Below are 13,964 nucleotides of genomic sequence, written 5' to 3' on the forward strand. Positions count from 1 at the left end.
ACTGCCCTCTGCTCAGGAACTCGCGGAAGCCTATATACATCACATCTTCCGCTTGCATGGCTTTCCATCCCACATCGTGTCCGATAGGGGAACTCAGTTCACCTCCCGCTTCTGGAGGGCGCTCTGCAAACATCTGGGAGTGACTCTGGACTTTTCTTCTGCTTACCATCCTCAGTCTAATGGCCAAGTGGAGAGGGTCAATCAAATCTTGACCTCCTTCTTACGTCACTATGTCAACGCCCATCACGACGACTGGTCCACGCTTCTGCCTTGGGCTGAATTCTCCCATAACCACCACATCAGTGAGTCGTCCTCCAAGTCTCCCTTCCATGTCGTTTACGGACTTCAGCCCTCCATCCCGTTGCCTTTATCCCCTTCTTCGGATGTCCCTGCTGCTGATACTGTAGCCCGTGACTTCGCTACCATTTGGGACTCTGTCAAGGTGTCCCTTGGGCGCGCTTCCCAGCGGATGAAGAAACACGCCGACAAGAGGCGCCTGGACCCTCCGTGTTTCTCTCCTGGTGACCTGGTCTGGCTTGCTTCCCAGTACATCCGATTGAAGATACCTTCCTACAAGCTGGGTCCTCGCTACATCGGGCCGTTTAAGGTCCTCAGCAAGATCAATGAGGTCTCCTACAAACTGAGGCTTCCGGCCACGATGCGGATTCCCAACTCCTTCCACGTCTCTCTGCTCAAGCCGGTTTTCCTTGGTCCCTTCTCCTCTGCTGCCAGTCCGGCTCCTCCTCCTATTGCCGAGGACGACATCTATGCGGTAAGGGATATCGTGGCCATGAAGACTGTTCGAGGCCGACGGTTCTTCCTGGTGGACTGGGAAGGGTATGGTCCTGAGGATAGGTCCTGGGAGCCCAGGGAGAACGTGGGCACTCCTCTGATCCGTGCCTTCATGTCCCGGTTGCGGGGAGGGGGGCGTGGGGGGGGGGGGTACTGTCACGCTCCTCGGGTCCTCGGCTCCCCTCCCCGGGTCCTCTGCCCCGCTCCCCGGGTCCTCTGCCCCGCTCCCCGGCTCACCTGCCACGCTCCCCGCTCTCCAGCCTCCGGTGCCCGTCCTTCCCAGGTTCCCTGGCCTCCGATCCCGGCGTCTGACGGCTTCCCAGGCCCTGGCCGGCTCCCCTGCGTCCTCCCCTCAGCCTCCTTCCCTGGCTTCTGGCACCCGGGCGGCGCGCATGCGCATTAGGGCGCGCGCGCGGTCACTGACCCTTTCTTAAAGGGCCAGCGTCCATTAACAGGAAATGAAGCTAAACAGGTACAGGGTATATAAGGGTTTATTGTCCAAGGGGGCGGGGCCTGATCTTCGTGTTTTCCAAGCTAGGAGTCAGGTCTCCATGTGTCTCCTTGCCATACTCACGTATCTCTCTTCTAGAACTGATCCTGCCTCGGCATCCGGTCCTGCTGAATCCCGAACCCCGCACGCTGTCCGTCTGCCATCTGACAGTCCGTACCATCTCGGATCCCTGCGGTGACCCGTCATCTCGCTCCAAAGGTTCCGGACCCCGCCTGACCTCACCTCGGCTTCCGAACCTGAGCTACGTCACCCGGACTACCATCTGTGACTCCGTGGTCCCAGGGACTTCTCCGTTACACTCACTTGCACGGACTGTTCTGCTGCCCATAGTGCTTCAGCTACCGGACTCCTTACCACCATCTTAGAGTTCGGACCAGTGGATCCACCTCCTGGGTCTGCCCGACCGCCTGGCCCTGACAGATTGCCACGGCACCAGGGCACGGGAAGAGTCGGTAAAGCACCAGAATCGCCATATCTAACGGATGCGGCAATACCGGGTGGCTGCGGGCTGAGAATACCAGCCCCCAGTTTGTTTTAACTTGGCTGGTGATGAAAATTGAGGGGACTGCACGTAGTTTTTTTTTTAACTAACAAAAAAAATGCAAATTTGGTGCTGAAATCTGGTGCAACAATTTCAACACCAAATGTGCACCTCCTGGCACAAAAATCGTGGCAAAAACCACAGCAAAGAAAATGCGTAAAAAAAATGCTGGTTTTTTTTTGCCAGGATGTGTAGATTGAGTGCAGGAATATGGTGTAAAAATTTCAGCACCAAATCTGCATCTCTTGGACAAAAAAAGTGATTCTTTGCTAGGAGATGCACGTCTGTGAACTCAGGGACTTTCACCTGAGGTCAGATTACCGGCGATCACAGGTGAAAGACCGTAGGAACCTCCAGCTGTGACCGCAAATGACCTGAGTGACATCACTGCTCATTGCACAGCTCATTCATTCTCTAGAGCTCACAGCGAGCGGTCATACTTTATGGCCGCTTGCTGTGATATTCAGATGTAGCTGGGACTTCGTGTGGATTACGCCAGACCTATAGGGTGTTTGGAAAAGAGGGTGAAAGAGGGTGGGTTTTTGTATTTTTTCCATATAAAGGATTTTTCGCTGTGTTTGTTCTTATTTACTTTCATTTACAGGTTATTGATGCAGGTATCTCATAGACACCTGTGCCATTATTAACCTAGGGTTTAGTAACCCCTCATTACTCTGATTGCAACCGCACCAGGGCAATCGAGAAGAGCCGGTATAGCACTGGGATTGTCACATCTAATGGATGCAGCAATGCCAGGCGGCTGCGGGCAGAGAATACCAGCCCCCAGTTGGGTTTATCTTGGCTGGGGATCAAAATTGGGGGGGACCGCACATTGTTTTTTCTTTTATTATTTATTTAAATATAAAAAAAGGCCGCATGCAATTTCTCTTACGCCGGAGTCACACTTGCGAGAGACTTGCACGAGTCTGTCATCGCATCATTGGCACAGCCACACACTCTTCTGACAGGAGCAGGCTGCATTTGTTTCTATGTACATGCAAGCTAATGTTAAGAGAGCAACAGGCAGTGCCGGGGAATATCATGCCAGACTTGCACGAGTCTGACATTGCATCACCGGCACAGCCGCACACTCTTTTGACAGGAGCGGGCTGCATGTGTTTCTGTCTACATATGCACGCTCATGTTCAGAGAACGACAGGTCGTGCCTCGTGATGTCATGCCAAACTCGAACGAGCCTGACATTGCATCACCTGCACAGCCGCACACTCCTCTGACAGGAGCGGGCCACATGTGTTTCTGTTTACATTCACACTCACCATACTGACCCGCAGACACTTGCACTGCTTTCCTCGCCCACCAACTGCCCTGGCGCCTTTGATTGGTTGCAGTCATCTGACATGCTGCCACTCAGGTTGGGGGCTTGTCTAACTACAACCAATTACATGCGCCGGTGGGCGGGCAAAACAGCGAATATTGAATTGTCGGCTCTAGAAGGGAATAGTGTGACCCGGAAGGAGTTTGTCGCAATGACACAGCATAGGTGAGTATACCCCGTGCGCTCCTACCCTCCTATCCCTTCCACAAATGTTTTTAATCTCCAGATTGACTTATATGAGTACCGGATTCTGGAGCGGAACGGGTTTTTTTTTTAATTGAGCAGTGATCAGCCGGTCCCGTTTTTTTGCAAGTCCGAGCTGCTCTAATTGCAACAGGTGAATCTTAACACAGATCTGGTAGCGCTGTCAGTGGGAGTCATTGACTCTAGCGTCACCAGATCTGTAATTAAGATGTCTGCAGCAACAACTCACAGTGAGGGTCAGATATAGACTGCAGGCAGGAGTGATCCTCAGCCTGGCCCCAGGACATCATATATTATACAGTATGTAGAACCATGTGTTATAGCATGTGAGATCATGGTTCTGGTTCAGGTATCGGATCAGTCAGTACATATATCACTTTATATCTGTGCACAAAACTACACATCCAGTGTACATATTGTTATTAGGGATGAGCAAGTGTACTAGTTACTACTTGGTACTCGCCGAGAAGTACGGTATTCGGGCTGCTCTTTACTCCGCTAGTATCCTTGTAATTACTCGTTATGAGTAGCGAGTCCAATGTTAGTCAATGGGAAATGTGAGTAATTGTCTGCTGGATCCTACAAAGCAGTCTGGGGCTGAGTATAAGGCTGAAATGGATGCTTGATTGTTTAAAAGCCAGGCGATAAAAATGTCCGTGTGCTGGATCCGGTATGTAATAATGTCTCCATCCTGGGCCCTGTATGTAATAATGTTCATATCCTTTAAAAAAACACATATATTTTTAGTGTGGTATTTTTTCCATGGTTTTTTTATGAAGTCAATGCCTGAAAGGTTTAAAAGATGCAGATAAAAACGCTCCAACAATTGACCAGTACGTCCTTGGTTGTTAAGCGGTTAATATCAAAATCACTCCACTAACAATGCAAATATTAAAGAGCATAACATAAAAATATAATAAGGCCTTCAGTAACAAGAGAAAAAGATCGGTCTGCAGCAGGGGTGGGATTCACATTTTTAACAGGTTCTCTGTAAACCCCGCCTATTTGAAACCATGCCCCTTCTGTAACCACACCCATTTTGTTTGCCACACCCATTTTTGCGCACTTTCCTCAACCACAAAATACAAACATAAATAATGAAAATGTTCCCCTTCTTACTCTTCCTATACCTTCCCTTTCCTATCAAGTGTACCAGTTCTTTCAGTCACTGTCAGTCACTTATTTACTTGGCATATTGTATGAAAGTTTTTCAACAATGTTTGAAAATTATTACTAAAGGAACCCTGCTCCAATTGGAGCGGACGACCTTCCCCACACAGCTCCCTTCCCACACAGCTCCCATCACACACAGCTCCCATCCCACACAGCTCCCATCCCACGCGGCCTCTTTTCCCACCCCGATTCCATGTGGCCTCCACTTCCCTGCAGGCTCCAACCCCGATTCCATGCGGCCTCCACTCCCCTGCAGGCTCCCACCCCGATTCCATGCGGCCTCCACTCCCCTGCAAGCTCCCACCCTGATTCAATGCTGCCTCCACTCCCCTGCAGGTTCCCACCCCAATTCCATGCGGCCTCTACTCCCTACAGGCTTCCACCCCGATTCCATGCAGCCTCCACTCCCCTGCAGGTTCCCGCCCCGATTCCATGCGGCCTCCACTCCTCTGCAGGCTCCCACCCCGATTCCATGCGGCCTCCACTCCCCTACAGGCTCCCACCCCAATTCCATGCAGCCTCCACTCCCCTGCAAGCTCCCACCCTGATTTCATGCTGCCTCCACTCCCCTGCAGGCTCCCACCCCGATTCCGGCGGCCTCTGCTCCGTCCTCCTCCTCCACTCTGCATACTGACGCTGACAGGTGGAAGTGTGGTGAGGTAATCTCACCACACTGCCATGTCCTCTGAAGCATCATCACGCCGCCGGGTCAGAGAGCAAACTGGCTCCACTGAACCCGGCAGTGCGGTGTGCACGGAGGTATGGGGATTCATTTGTATCGGCGTCTTAAAGATGCCGATACAAATGAATACAGGGAACCAGGTCGCGGACGCCGATTCTGCGAACCGGATGTTATTTTAACAACAGGTTTGCCCGAACCAGACAGAACCAGCTGAATCCCACCCCTGGTCTGCAGCCCTGTAGATTTTCTGAATTTTAAAATTTTATTACAATTTATTTGCAAGTAACATTGTAAGGTATTTATATTGGATTTATACTGAATTTATATTGCATTTGATGGCCTCTCACTTAAACGATTTTCCGAGACATGTAATAAAATAAATACGCAATTAGAAATTGAATATTTTTCTGTATACCTGTATGTAGTAACAGGTATGCTTTATCTAGTGCTTGCTGTCAGGATTTGGAAGATGGCAACTGGCTTAAATCTGTGCAAAAGGAAAAAAATAAAAATAAAAAAACCAGCTCCAATACACTCCAAGTAAAATCTTTCCAGGCTTTATTACAAATTTCCTCATAAAATTCAAAAAAATTCAAAATATTATAAATAAAACAAACGGCAACGCGTTTCAGACACATGGCTCTGACAGGACCATGTGTCTGAAACGCGTTGCCATTTGTTTTAATTTTTATATTTTTCTAGCCACTCGGGTCATGTAATGTCATTTTATATTTTGCAACATGCCGCTTTTAGAATTGTATACGCAAGTTTGTAATAAAGCCTGGAAAGATTTTACTTGGAGTGTATTGGAGGTATTATAGCTGGATATTTTTTTTCCTTTTTCCTGATTCCTACAATGAACAGGGTGTTTCCTTACTTCATGGAGGGGAAGCCCAGGCACAGGTGAGCTGGCTATACCTTACTTTGTTAAATCTGTGCAGCCTGTCCTAGATTCTAGAAGACTGGCAGTAGGATGGGCTGTGTGAATCATGAGACAAACACACTAAGGCTGGACTCAGACGAGCGTATAGCATCCGATGCGACAGCATCGGATGCAGTATGCTAATGACTCTCACCTCAGGCGCTGCTGCAAGTGTGAGCCGAGTGTCATGCGACTGCGACCCGATCCTGCAATCAGGTCACAGCTGTGAAGCTGAGGACGGGCGCTGTGGAGGAGAGGGAGGGGTTAATCCCCCCATCTCCTCCATTGTCAGCCTGTGCGTATATCGCACTGCACTGGGATAACATCTGAGTGCAGTCCGATGTATCTCTCTCACCCATTCAAGTGAATGGGTGCAAGGGATACGGCTCTAGCAGAAAATCACAGCATGCTGCCGCTTTTCCCGCATCCAGAATCTGGATGCAAGAAAAGCTGATTAACTGCTGTACCTCATTGACTAACATAGGTAAGAGTGCAATGCGAGATTTTCTCGTATTGTACTCGTCCGATTTTCACACTCGTGTGAGCGCACCCTAAAAAAACCTGTCAGGCTGACTGAGAGGAATGTTGATTCTCATTCAGCAAAAGTTGTTTATTTTCTACTTTTGTCCAGCTCCTTTCAATATCCTTTCAGGTTAACTGAACATTGAAATACGAGTTCACGATGCCTGAAGGAACGGTTCTCTGACATGACCTGTGTCTCCAACAGATGCTTTTTATGCAGCCCATCTTACTTCGTGTCCTCTGAAATCTAGGATGGGTCATGAATGATGGCAGTTGCCATTTTTAAAATCCTGACAGCGTGTAGTATCTAAAGAATACTTTTTTGCTAAATAAAAGGTATTTAGAAAAACTTTTAATATTTAAAAGTGTAATATTTTATTTATTTATTTTATTGCATTTCTCACAGAGCCCCATTAATTGAAACCTCTTCAGCTTACAAGTGAAAAGGACATTTGTTCATCCTATAGATTGTTGTCTCCTAATACAGTATATTTATCTGCATTTTTGAGGATTTAATGCTGATAAACTTACATCTATTCAGATGTATCAAACTTGGATTTTGATTTACATAAGTCTTGACACCCATGGTGTACTTGGTTGTCCACTGTTCAGTTTTTCATTCACTTTCAATGCCCCACATTGTTTTCTCTGTCATTGTTGATTGTGTATAGATTAGCCCAGAAATGCATTTGTCTTCATGTCATTCAGGCAAAAAAAAAAGTTGATTTAGTAAACGAGGGCATGGTAATTTATTATTAATTTCCTCTGCAAAATCAACTGTAAGGAAAGCCACATTTGCAGAGCTTGGCATTTATAGAGAATTTATAAATATGTTTTTGTAAAGAATGGTGTCAACCTAAAAGATTTAATTGTGAGCAAAGCAGAATCTAAGTTCCCAAAAGTGGCCACATAGCAAGCAGAAATGCTGTTTTAAAGATACTATTACTTGAAAATTATGCAAAATCTCACTGGCACATTGCTGTCTCTTCAGTTGATATTCACATAGTGCAGTCAATAACATTCATTCTAATCTCCTTCTACTTTTATCTCAATGTTTACATTGTTGGTTGGCTCTCCCTATTGTCTTGTAAAAGCTGTACTGTTTGCTATGAGCCAGTCACACATTTTTCTCCTGCTCTCCTTCCAGCTCACTCCATGCAGTCTCAAATACACATTTAGGCTATGTGTTTTCAGTGCGTTTTTCGCGGCGTTTTTGCGCGTTTTTCGGGTGCGTTTTTGGCCTCAAAACTGCAGGACTTTGCTTCCCCAGCAAAGTCTATGAGTTTTCATTGTTGCTGTCCGCACACATCTGTTTTTTTTACCTGCGTTTTTGAGTTAAAAAAAAAATGGACATGTCAGTTCTTTGCTGCGTTTTTCTGCGTTTTCCCCCCATGCAATGCATTGGAAAAACGCAGCAAAACGCAGAGATCAAAAACGCAGCAAAACGCAGCCAAAAACGCACCAAATCGCGGCAAAAACGCATGCGTTTTTGATACGTTTTTTCGACGCAGGTGCGTTTTTGTGCGTTTTTAGCGGCCAAAAACGCACAAAAACGCAGCGTCAAAAAGACGCAGTGTGCGAACCTAGCCTTAGGCCTTGTGCCCATGCTGCGTTTTTGCCACGTTTTTGCGCATTTTTTTGGGTGCAGTTTTGGGAACAAAACTGCATGTATTTCCTTCACCAGCAAAGTCTATGAGATTTTATTTTTCCTGTCTGCACGTTGCAGCTTTTTCTGCGTCTTTGTGGTGACCACATGCATCATGTTAATTCTTTCTGCATTTTTGAGCTCTTCCAGTCAATAGATTTGACTTAGAAAATGCACCAGGCAAAAACGCTGTAAAAAACGCAATAAAACGTGGCAAAAAATGCATGCCAAGGGTGCATTTTTTTGTGACCAAAAACGTGCATTTTTGTGGTCACCACAAAGATCCAGCGTGCGCACATAGCCTTAGGGTTCATTTAGACGCATGATTTTTGCGCACTAGGTTTATCTCTGGTTTCCACAGATAGCACTCATACCTGTGATAGTCTATGGGGCCATTTACATGTCCATGATTTTTTAAGGACCGTGCAATCCGTGGAAAATAGAGATATGTTTGTGTCACAATTCTCTGCGCAGAGCATCTCACAGATCTGGAGATGCTTTGTGTCGATTAAAGATGTGACAGTGTGTCCATTCCTTGTGCAGAGCATCTTGCCTTTGGAGATGCTCTGCGGCACTTACAGATCTGGCAGTGTGTCTGTTCGTTTGTGCAGAGCATTATGCCCTTAGAGATGCTCTGCGGCGCCATCCTTGGTATGCCCGTTTCACGCAGATGGCATTTCGCCGGATTGCCGGATCCAGCACACTCCAGTACAGTGCAATACTGTACAATGACATTGCGGCAAGCTCCAGTCACATGCTGTCATGTGATTGAAGCATGTGACCAGAGCTTGCCATGATGCCATTGTACAGTATTGCACTGTACTGGAGTGTGCCGGATCCGGTAATCCGGCAAAATGCCAGATGTGTGAAACGGGTCATAATGAACTAGCAGCTTGGTCACTATACTGGAGTCCAGGTTGGTTCTGGGAGGTGCTGGTTACTCTTCTGTTCCATCTTTCGGGTAATTGCTGAGGCTTCTTTACTGAGCATGCTCCACCAGAACTCTGCCAGTTGTATTCTCTAGCTCTGCTGTGTTGCTATCGTTTGTGTATCTGCTAGTATTCTGATCTTGGTATTCTGACCCCAGACTGTTATTGGACATCCTTCTGCGCGCTCCCTATTCCTGTCTTTGCTTGCTCCCTTTTACTACAGTCATGGCCAAAAGTTTTGAGAATGCTACAAATATTAATTTTTACAAAGTCTACTGCTTAAGTTTTTCTAGTGGCAATTTGCATATACTCCAGAATGTCATAAAGAGTGATCAGCTTAACAGCAATTAATTGCAAAGTCAATATTGGCTAAGAAAATGAACTTTAACCCCCAAAACACATTTCAACATCATTGCATTCCTGCCTTAAAAGGAGCAGCTAACATTGTTTTAGTGATTGTTCCATTAACACAGGTGTGGGTGTTGATGAGGACAGGGCTGGCGATCAATCAGTCATGATTAAGTAAGAATGACACCACTTGACACTTTAAAAGGAGGCTGGTGCTTGGTATCATTGTTTCTCTTCAGTTAACCATGGTTATCTCTAAAGAAACACTTGCAGCCATCATTGCTATGTACAAAAATGGCCTAATAGGGAAGAGTATCGCAGCTACAAAGATTGCACCTCAATCAACAATCTATCGCATCACCAAGAACTTCAAGGAGAGAGCTTTCATTGTTGCCAAAAAGGCTCCAGGGAAGGACTAGCAAACGCCAGGACCGTATCTTAAAACTGTTTCAGCTGCGGGATCGGACTACCAGCAGTGCCGAGCTAGCTCAGCAATGGCAGCAGGCTGGTGTGAGCGCTTCTGCACACCCATTGAGGCGGAGACTCTTTGAGCAAGGCCTGGTTTCAAGGAGGGCAGCAAAGAAGCCACTTCACTTCAGAAAAAACATCAGGGACCGACTGATATTCTGCAAAAGGTACAGGGAGTGGACTGCTGAGGACTGGGGTTAAGTCATTTTCTCAGATGAATCCCCTTTTCGATTGTTTGGGACATCTGGAAAACAGCTTATTAGGAGAAGAAGAGGTGAGCGCTACCACCAGTCTTGTCTCATGCCAACTGTTAAGCATCCTGAAACGATTCATGTGTGGGGTTGCTTCTCAGCCAAGGGAATCGGCTCACTCACAGTCTTGCCTAAAAACACAGCCATGAATAAAGAATGGTACCAGAATGTCCTCCAAGAGCAACTTCTCCCAACTGTCCAAGAGCAGTTTGGCGCCCAACAATACCTTTTCCAGCATGATCGAGCACCTTGCCATAAAGCAAAGGTGATCACTAAATGGCTCATGGAACAAAACATAGAGATTTTGTGTCCATGGCCTGGAAACTCCCCAGATCTTAATCCCATTGAGAACTTGTGGGCAATCATCAAGAGACGGGTGGACAAACAAAAACCAACAAATTCTGGCAAAATGCAAGCATTGCTTATGCAAGAATGGACAGCTATCTGGATTTGGTCCAGAAGTTGATTGAGAGCATGCCAGGGAGAATTGCAGAGGTCCTGAAGAAGAAGGGTCAACACTGCAAATATTGACTTGCTGCATTAACTCATTCTAACTGTCAATATAACCTTTGGAACTCATAATATGATTGCAATTATATTTCTGTATGTGATGTAAACATCAGACAAACACAATTAAAAACCAGAGGGCAACAGATCATGTGAAAATATAATTTTGGTGACATTCTCAAAACTTTTGGCCATGACTGTACTATGTGCTTGTCTGGTATTGTGACTCTCGGATTGTGCCCTGACTACGTCTCTGTTTACCCCTTATGATTATATGTGATTTCCTGTTACCAAACTCCTGTTCTCCTGACTACTCTTCCATTCATGCCACCCCGTAAGGTAGTGACAAGCGTTACAGTTTGATTTTGAGTCAAACGTCAGTTCAAAATCTACAATTCAAGTCTATAACTCTATGAAAAAATCAGACTACACTTTGGTGTAAGACTTGAGAAGGCAGTGAAAGGTGTGGGGGTTTTTTGTTTTTTTTTCCTCATGTACGAGGAAAAACTGTTGACAGTTGGACCACAGTCTGATCAAACTCTGACTAAAATTTGTGTAAAAATCAGAAGTGTGAATGAGGAATAGATTCTTTTGCAGCTTCTTCCCCTCTTTCTTCTTCCTATCTTCCATTTATGGTCTTACATAGAGCAGTTATAGAAAATTGGAATATGAAGAAGCCCATTTCCTGAGTAGGATTAATACAATATGTGAAATATATTTCTAATCTAACATAAAAAATGCAATGCAACAGATATGTATTAGATCGGCATAAAGAGTTTTTTTGCCATCATTAATTCTATTTACAAATAAGGTTTACCAAAGTGACTATTGTACCAGTGATTCATGGATCAATATACAGGAGCTGTCACTTAACAAATATACCCAGAAAACGTATGATCGTGTTGTAAGTTTTGAAAAAGACAGAATTCCGAATGCTTTAATTAACGTATTTTTTTCCATTTTCTATTCCTCTGCCACACATGCCGCGTGCATATAATGTCACACAGAAGGGCTGTAGCTTTTCATGAACCATAGCAAATGTTTTACATTGTTCTTCATCAATGCGTTTTACTAAATAATAAAATCTCAAGGCAATTTGAGATGTATGCATTTTGTAATGGAATGAAATACCTTTTCCCCACAAATTCTATGTACTGTTGTTTTAGCTGCATATTACTTGTATTTCTTAATAGTTTATTTTTATTGTTCAAGAAGTAAAAGTAAAGTAATAAAGAAACACTAGAATTTAACATAGCTAATAGAAACGTCCTTTTCTTATATGTAAAGTATGTATTACTACAGAGATTTTAAATGTATAACATGTGACTAGTTTGTGAGGATTAACTCCCCCACATTATTAATAATAGATTAAAGCATTATGGATAAATAGAATTTAAGGCAATCTTAGAAATAAAATTTAGTGCATTATAAGGCTGGATTTTCACATCATAATGAGCTGCATAGATGACAACCATGTTGTAATATTATATGGCCTGCAATTTACTATTTTGAAGTAAATAAAATTTAAGCGCTTAACCCCTTCTAGCTGCAGATTAGTTGCAGGTACAAGTGAAGCACATGTTTACCGTGAGCTGCCATTTTGCTGCACAGTTTCCAGCCTCGAGACACACTAGTGCACTACAGACACCCTGGAAAAACCCTACCCCCAATACCACCCCCCCTTTACTTCCTCGCTTCTTCCCCTTTCCTTCCTTGCTGAAGGTGGGGGACAGGCAGACAGTCAGAGGAGGGAATAACTAGCAAAACCCGACCCACCTATTAGATATTCTGTAGCTGCTGTCAATCAAATGGGTATTTAACAAATTTTACTTGTCTGTATTTCAGAAAGTATACATCCGATCTCACAACTGAAGGTATGTATAGAATCAGCCTGACAGCGCCAGTATAGCATTGACATTAGTTTATATATGAAAAGGCTGGTAGTTGGTCCTCTTTAAGGCTATTTAGTGTTAAAGAAGACCTATTATCTGGTCAAAAATGGTGAAGTTTTAATTTTATTTTATTCTGGTTGCTTCTCTTAATATGCAGTTTTGGTGGGGTTTTTTTTAATCACTGAACAGATCCAGAAATATGAGCTTTTTATTTAGTTTTACTTTTGGTCTTTACAAATGTGCCATTGCTCTTAGGTAAAGATGAACTAATTAATTTGGGGAGGAATGAATTCAAGTTGAATTTCAAGAAATTCGTGGTTTCATGCAAATTCAAACATTTTGATTTCAATTTGGTTTGCAAAGAAAGAAAACTAGCAGCCACCTTTTCCCACTCTGCTGAGTTAGACAACAGGCAAATGTCATTCTGCATTGCTGAACAGAGTTCCCTGCAGTTATACATTTATGGATTCATACATTAAATAATAGGGGTCAGTACCTGGACCATCTCAGATCAATGGTTCCCAGTGAAGCATAGTTTGTATGGTCCAATGCTAAAGGGGGCTTTACACGCTACGATATCGTTAATGTTTTATCGTCGAGGTCACATTGTTAGTGACACACATCCGACATCATTAACGATATCGCAGCGTGTGACACTTACCAGCGACCTAAAGCGACCTCAAAAATGGTGAAAATTGTTCACCATGGAGAGGTCGTCCCAAAACCAAAAATCAGTAATGGTTGATTATCGATGTTGTTCGTCGCTCCTGCGGCAGCACACATCGCTGTGTGTGACACCGTAGGAGCGAGGAACGTCTCCTTACCTGCGGCCGGCTGCAATGCGGAAGGAAGGAGGTGGGCGGGATGTTACATCCCGCTCATCTCCGCCCCTCCTCTTTGATTGGCCGGCCGCTTAGTGACGTCGCGGTGACGTCGCTGTGATGCCAAACGTCCCTCCCTCTTGAAGGAGGGATTGTTCAGCAGTCACAGCGACGACGCCGACCAGGTAAGTATGTGTGACGCTGCGTAGCGATAATGTTCGCTGCGGCAGCGATCACACAAAATCGCATGCATGACGGGGGCGGGTGCTTTTGCGTACCATATCACTAGCAATTACTAGCAATATCATAGCGTGTAAAGCCCACTTTAGTCCTATTCAAAACATGTCCAAACTGTAGACATATGTAACTATAAGTGTACATATATTACTTTACTGACCATTAGATAATAACCTGGTGGCT

This window comes from Anomaloglossus baeobatrachus, chromosome 1 (assembly GCF_048569485.1).
Source record: "Anomaloglossus baeobatrachus isolate aAnoBae1 chromosome 1, aAnoBae1.hap1, whole genome shotgun sequence".
In the NCBI taxonomy this organism is placed as follows: Eukaryota; Metazoa; Chordata; class Amphibia; order Anura; family Aromobatidae; genus Anomaloglossus; species Anomaloglossus baeobatrachus.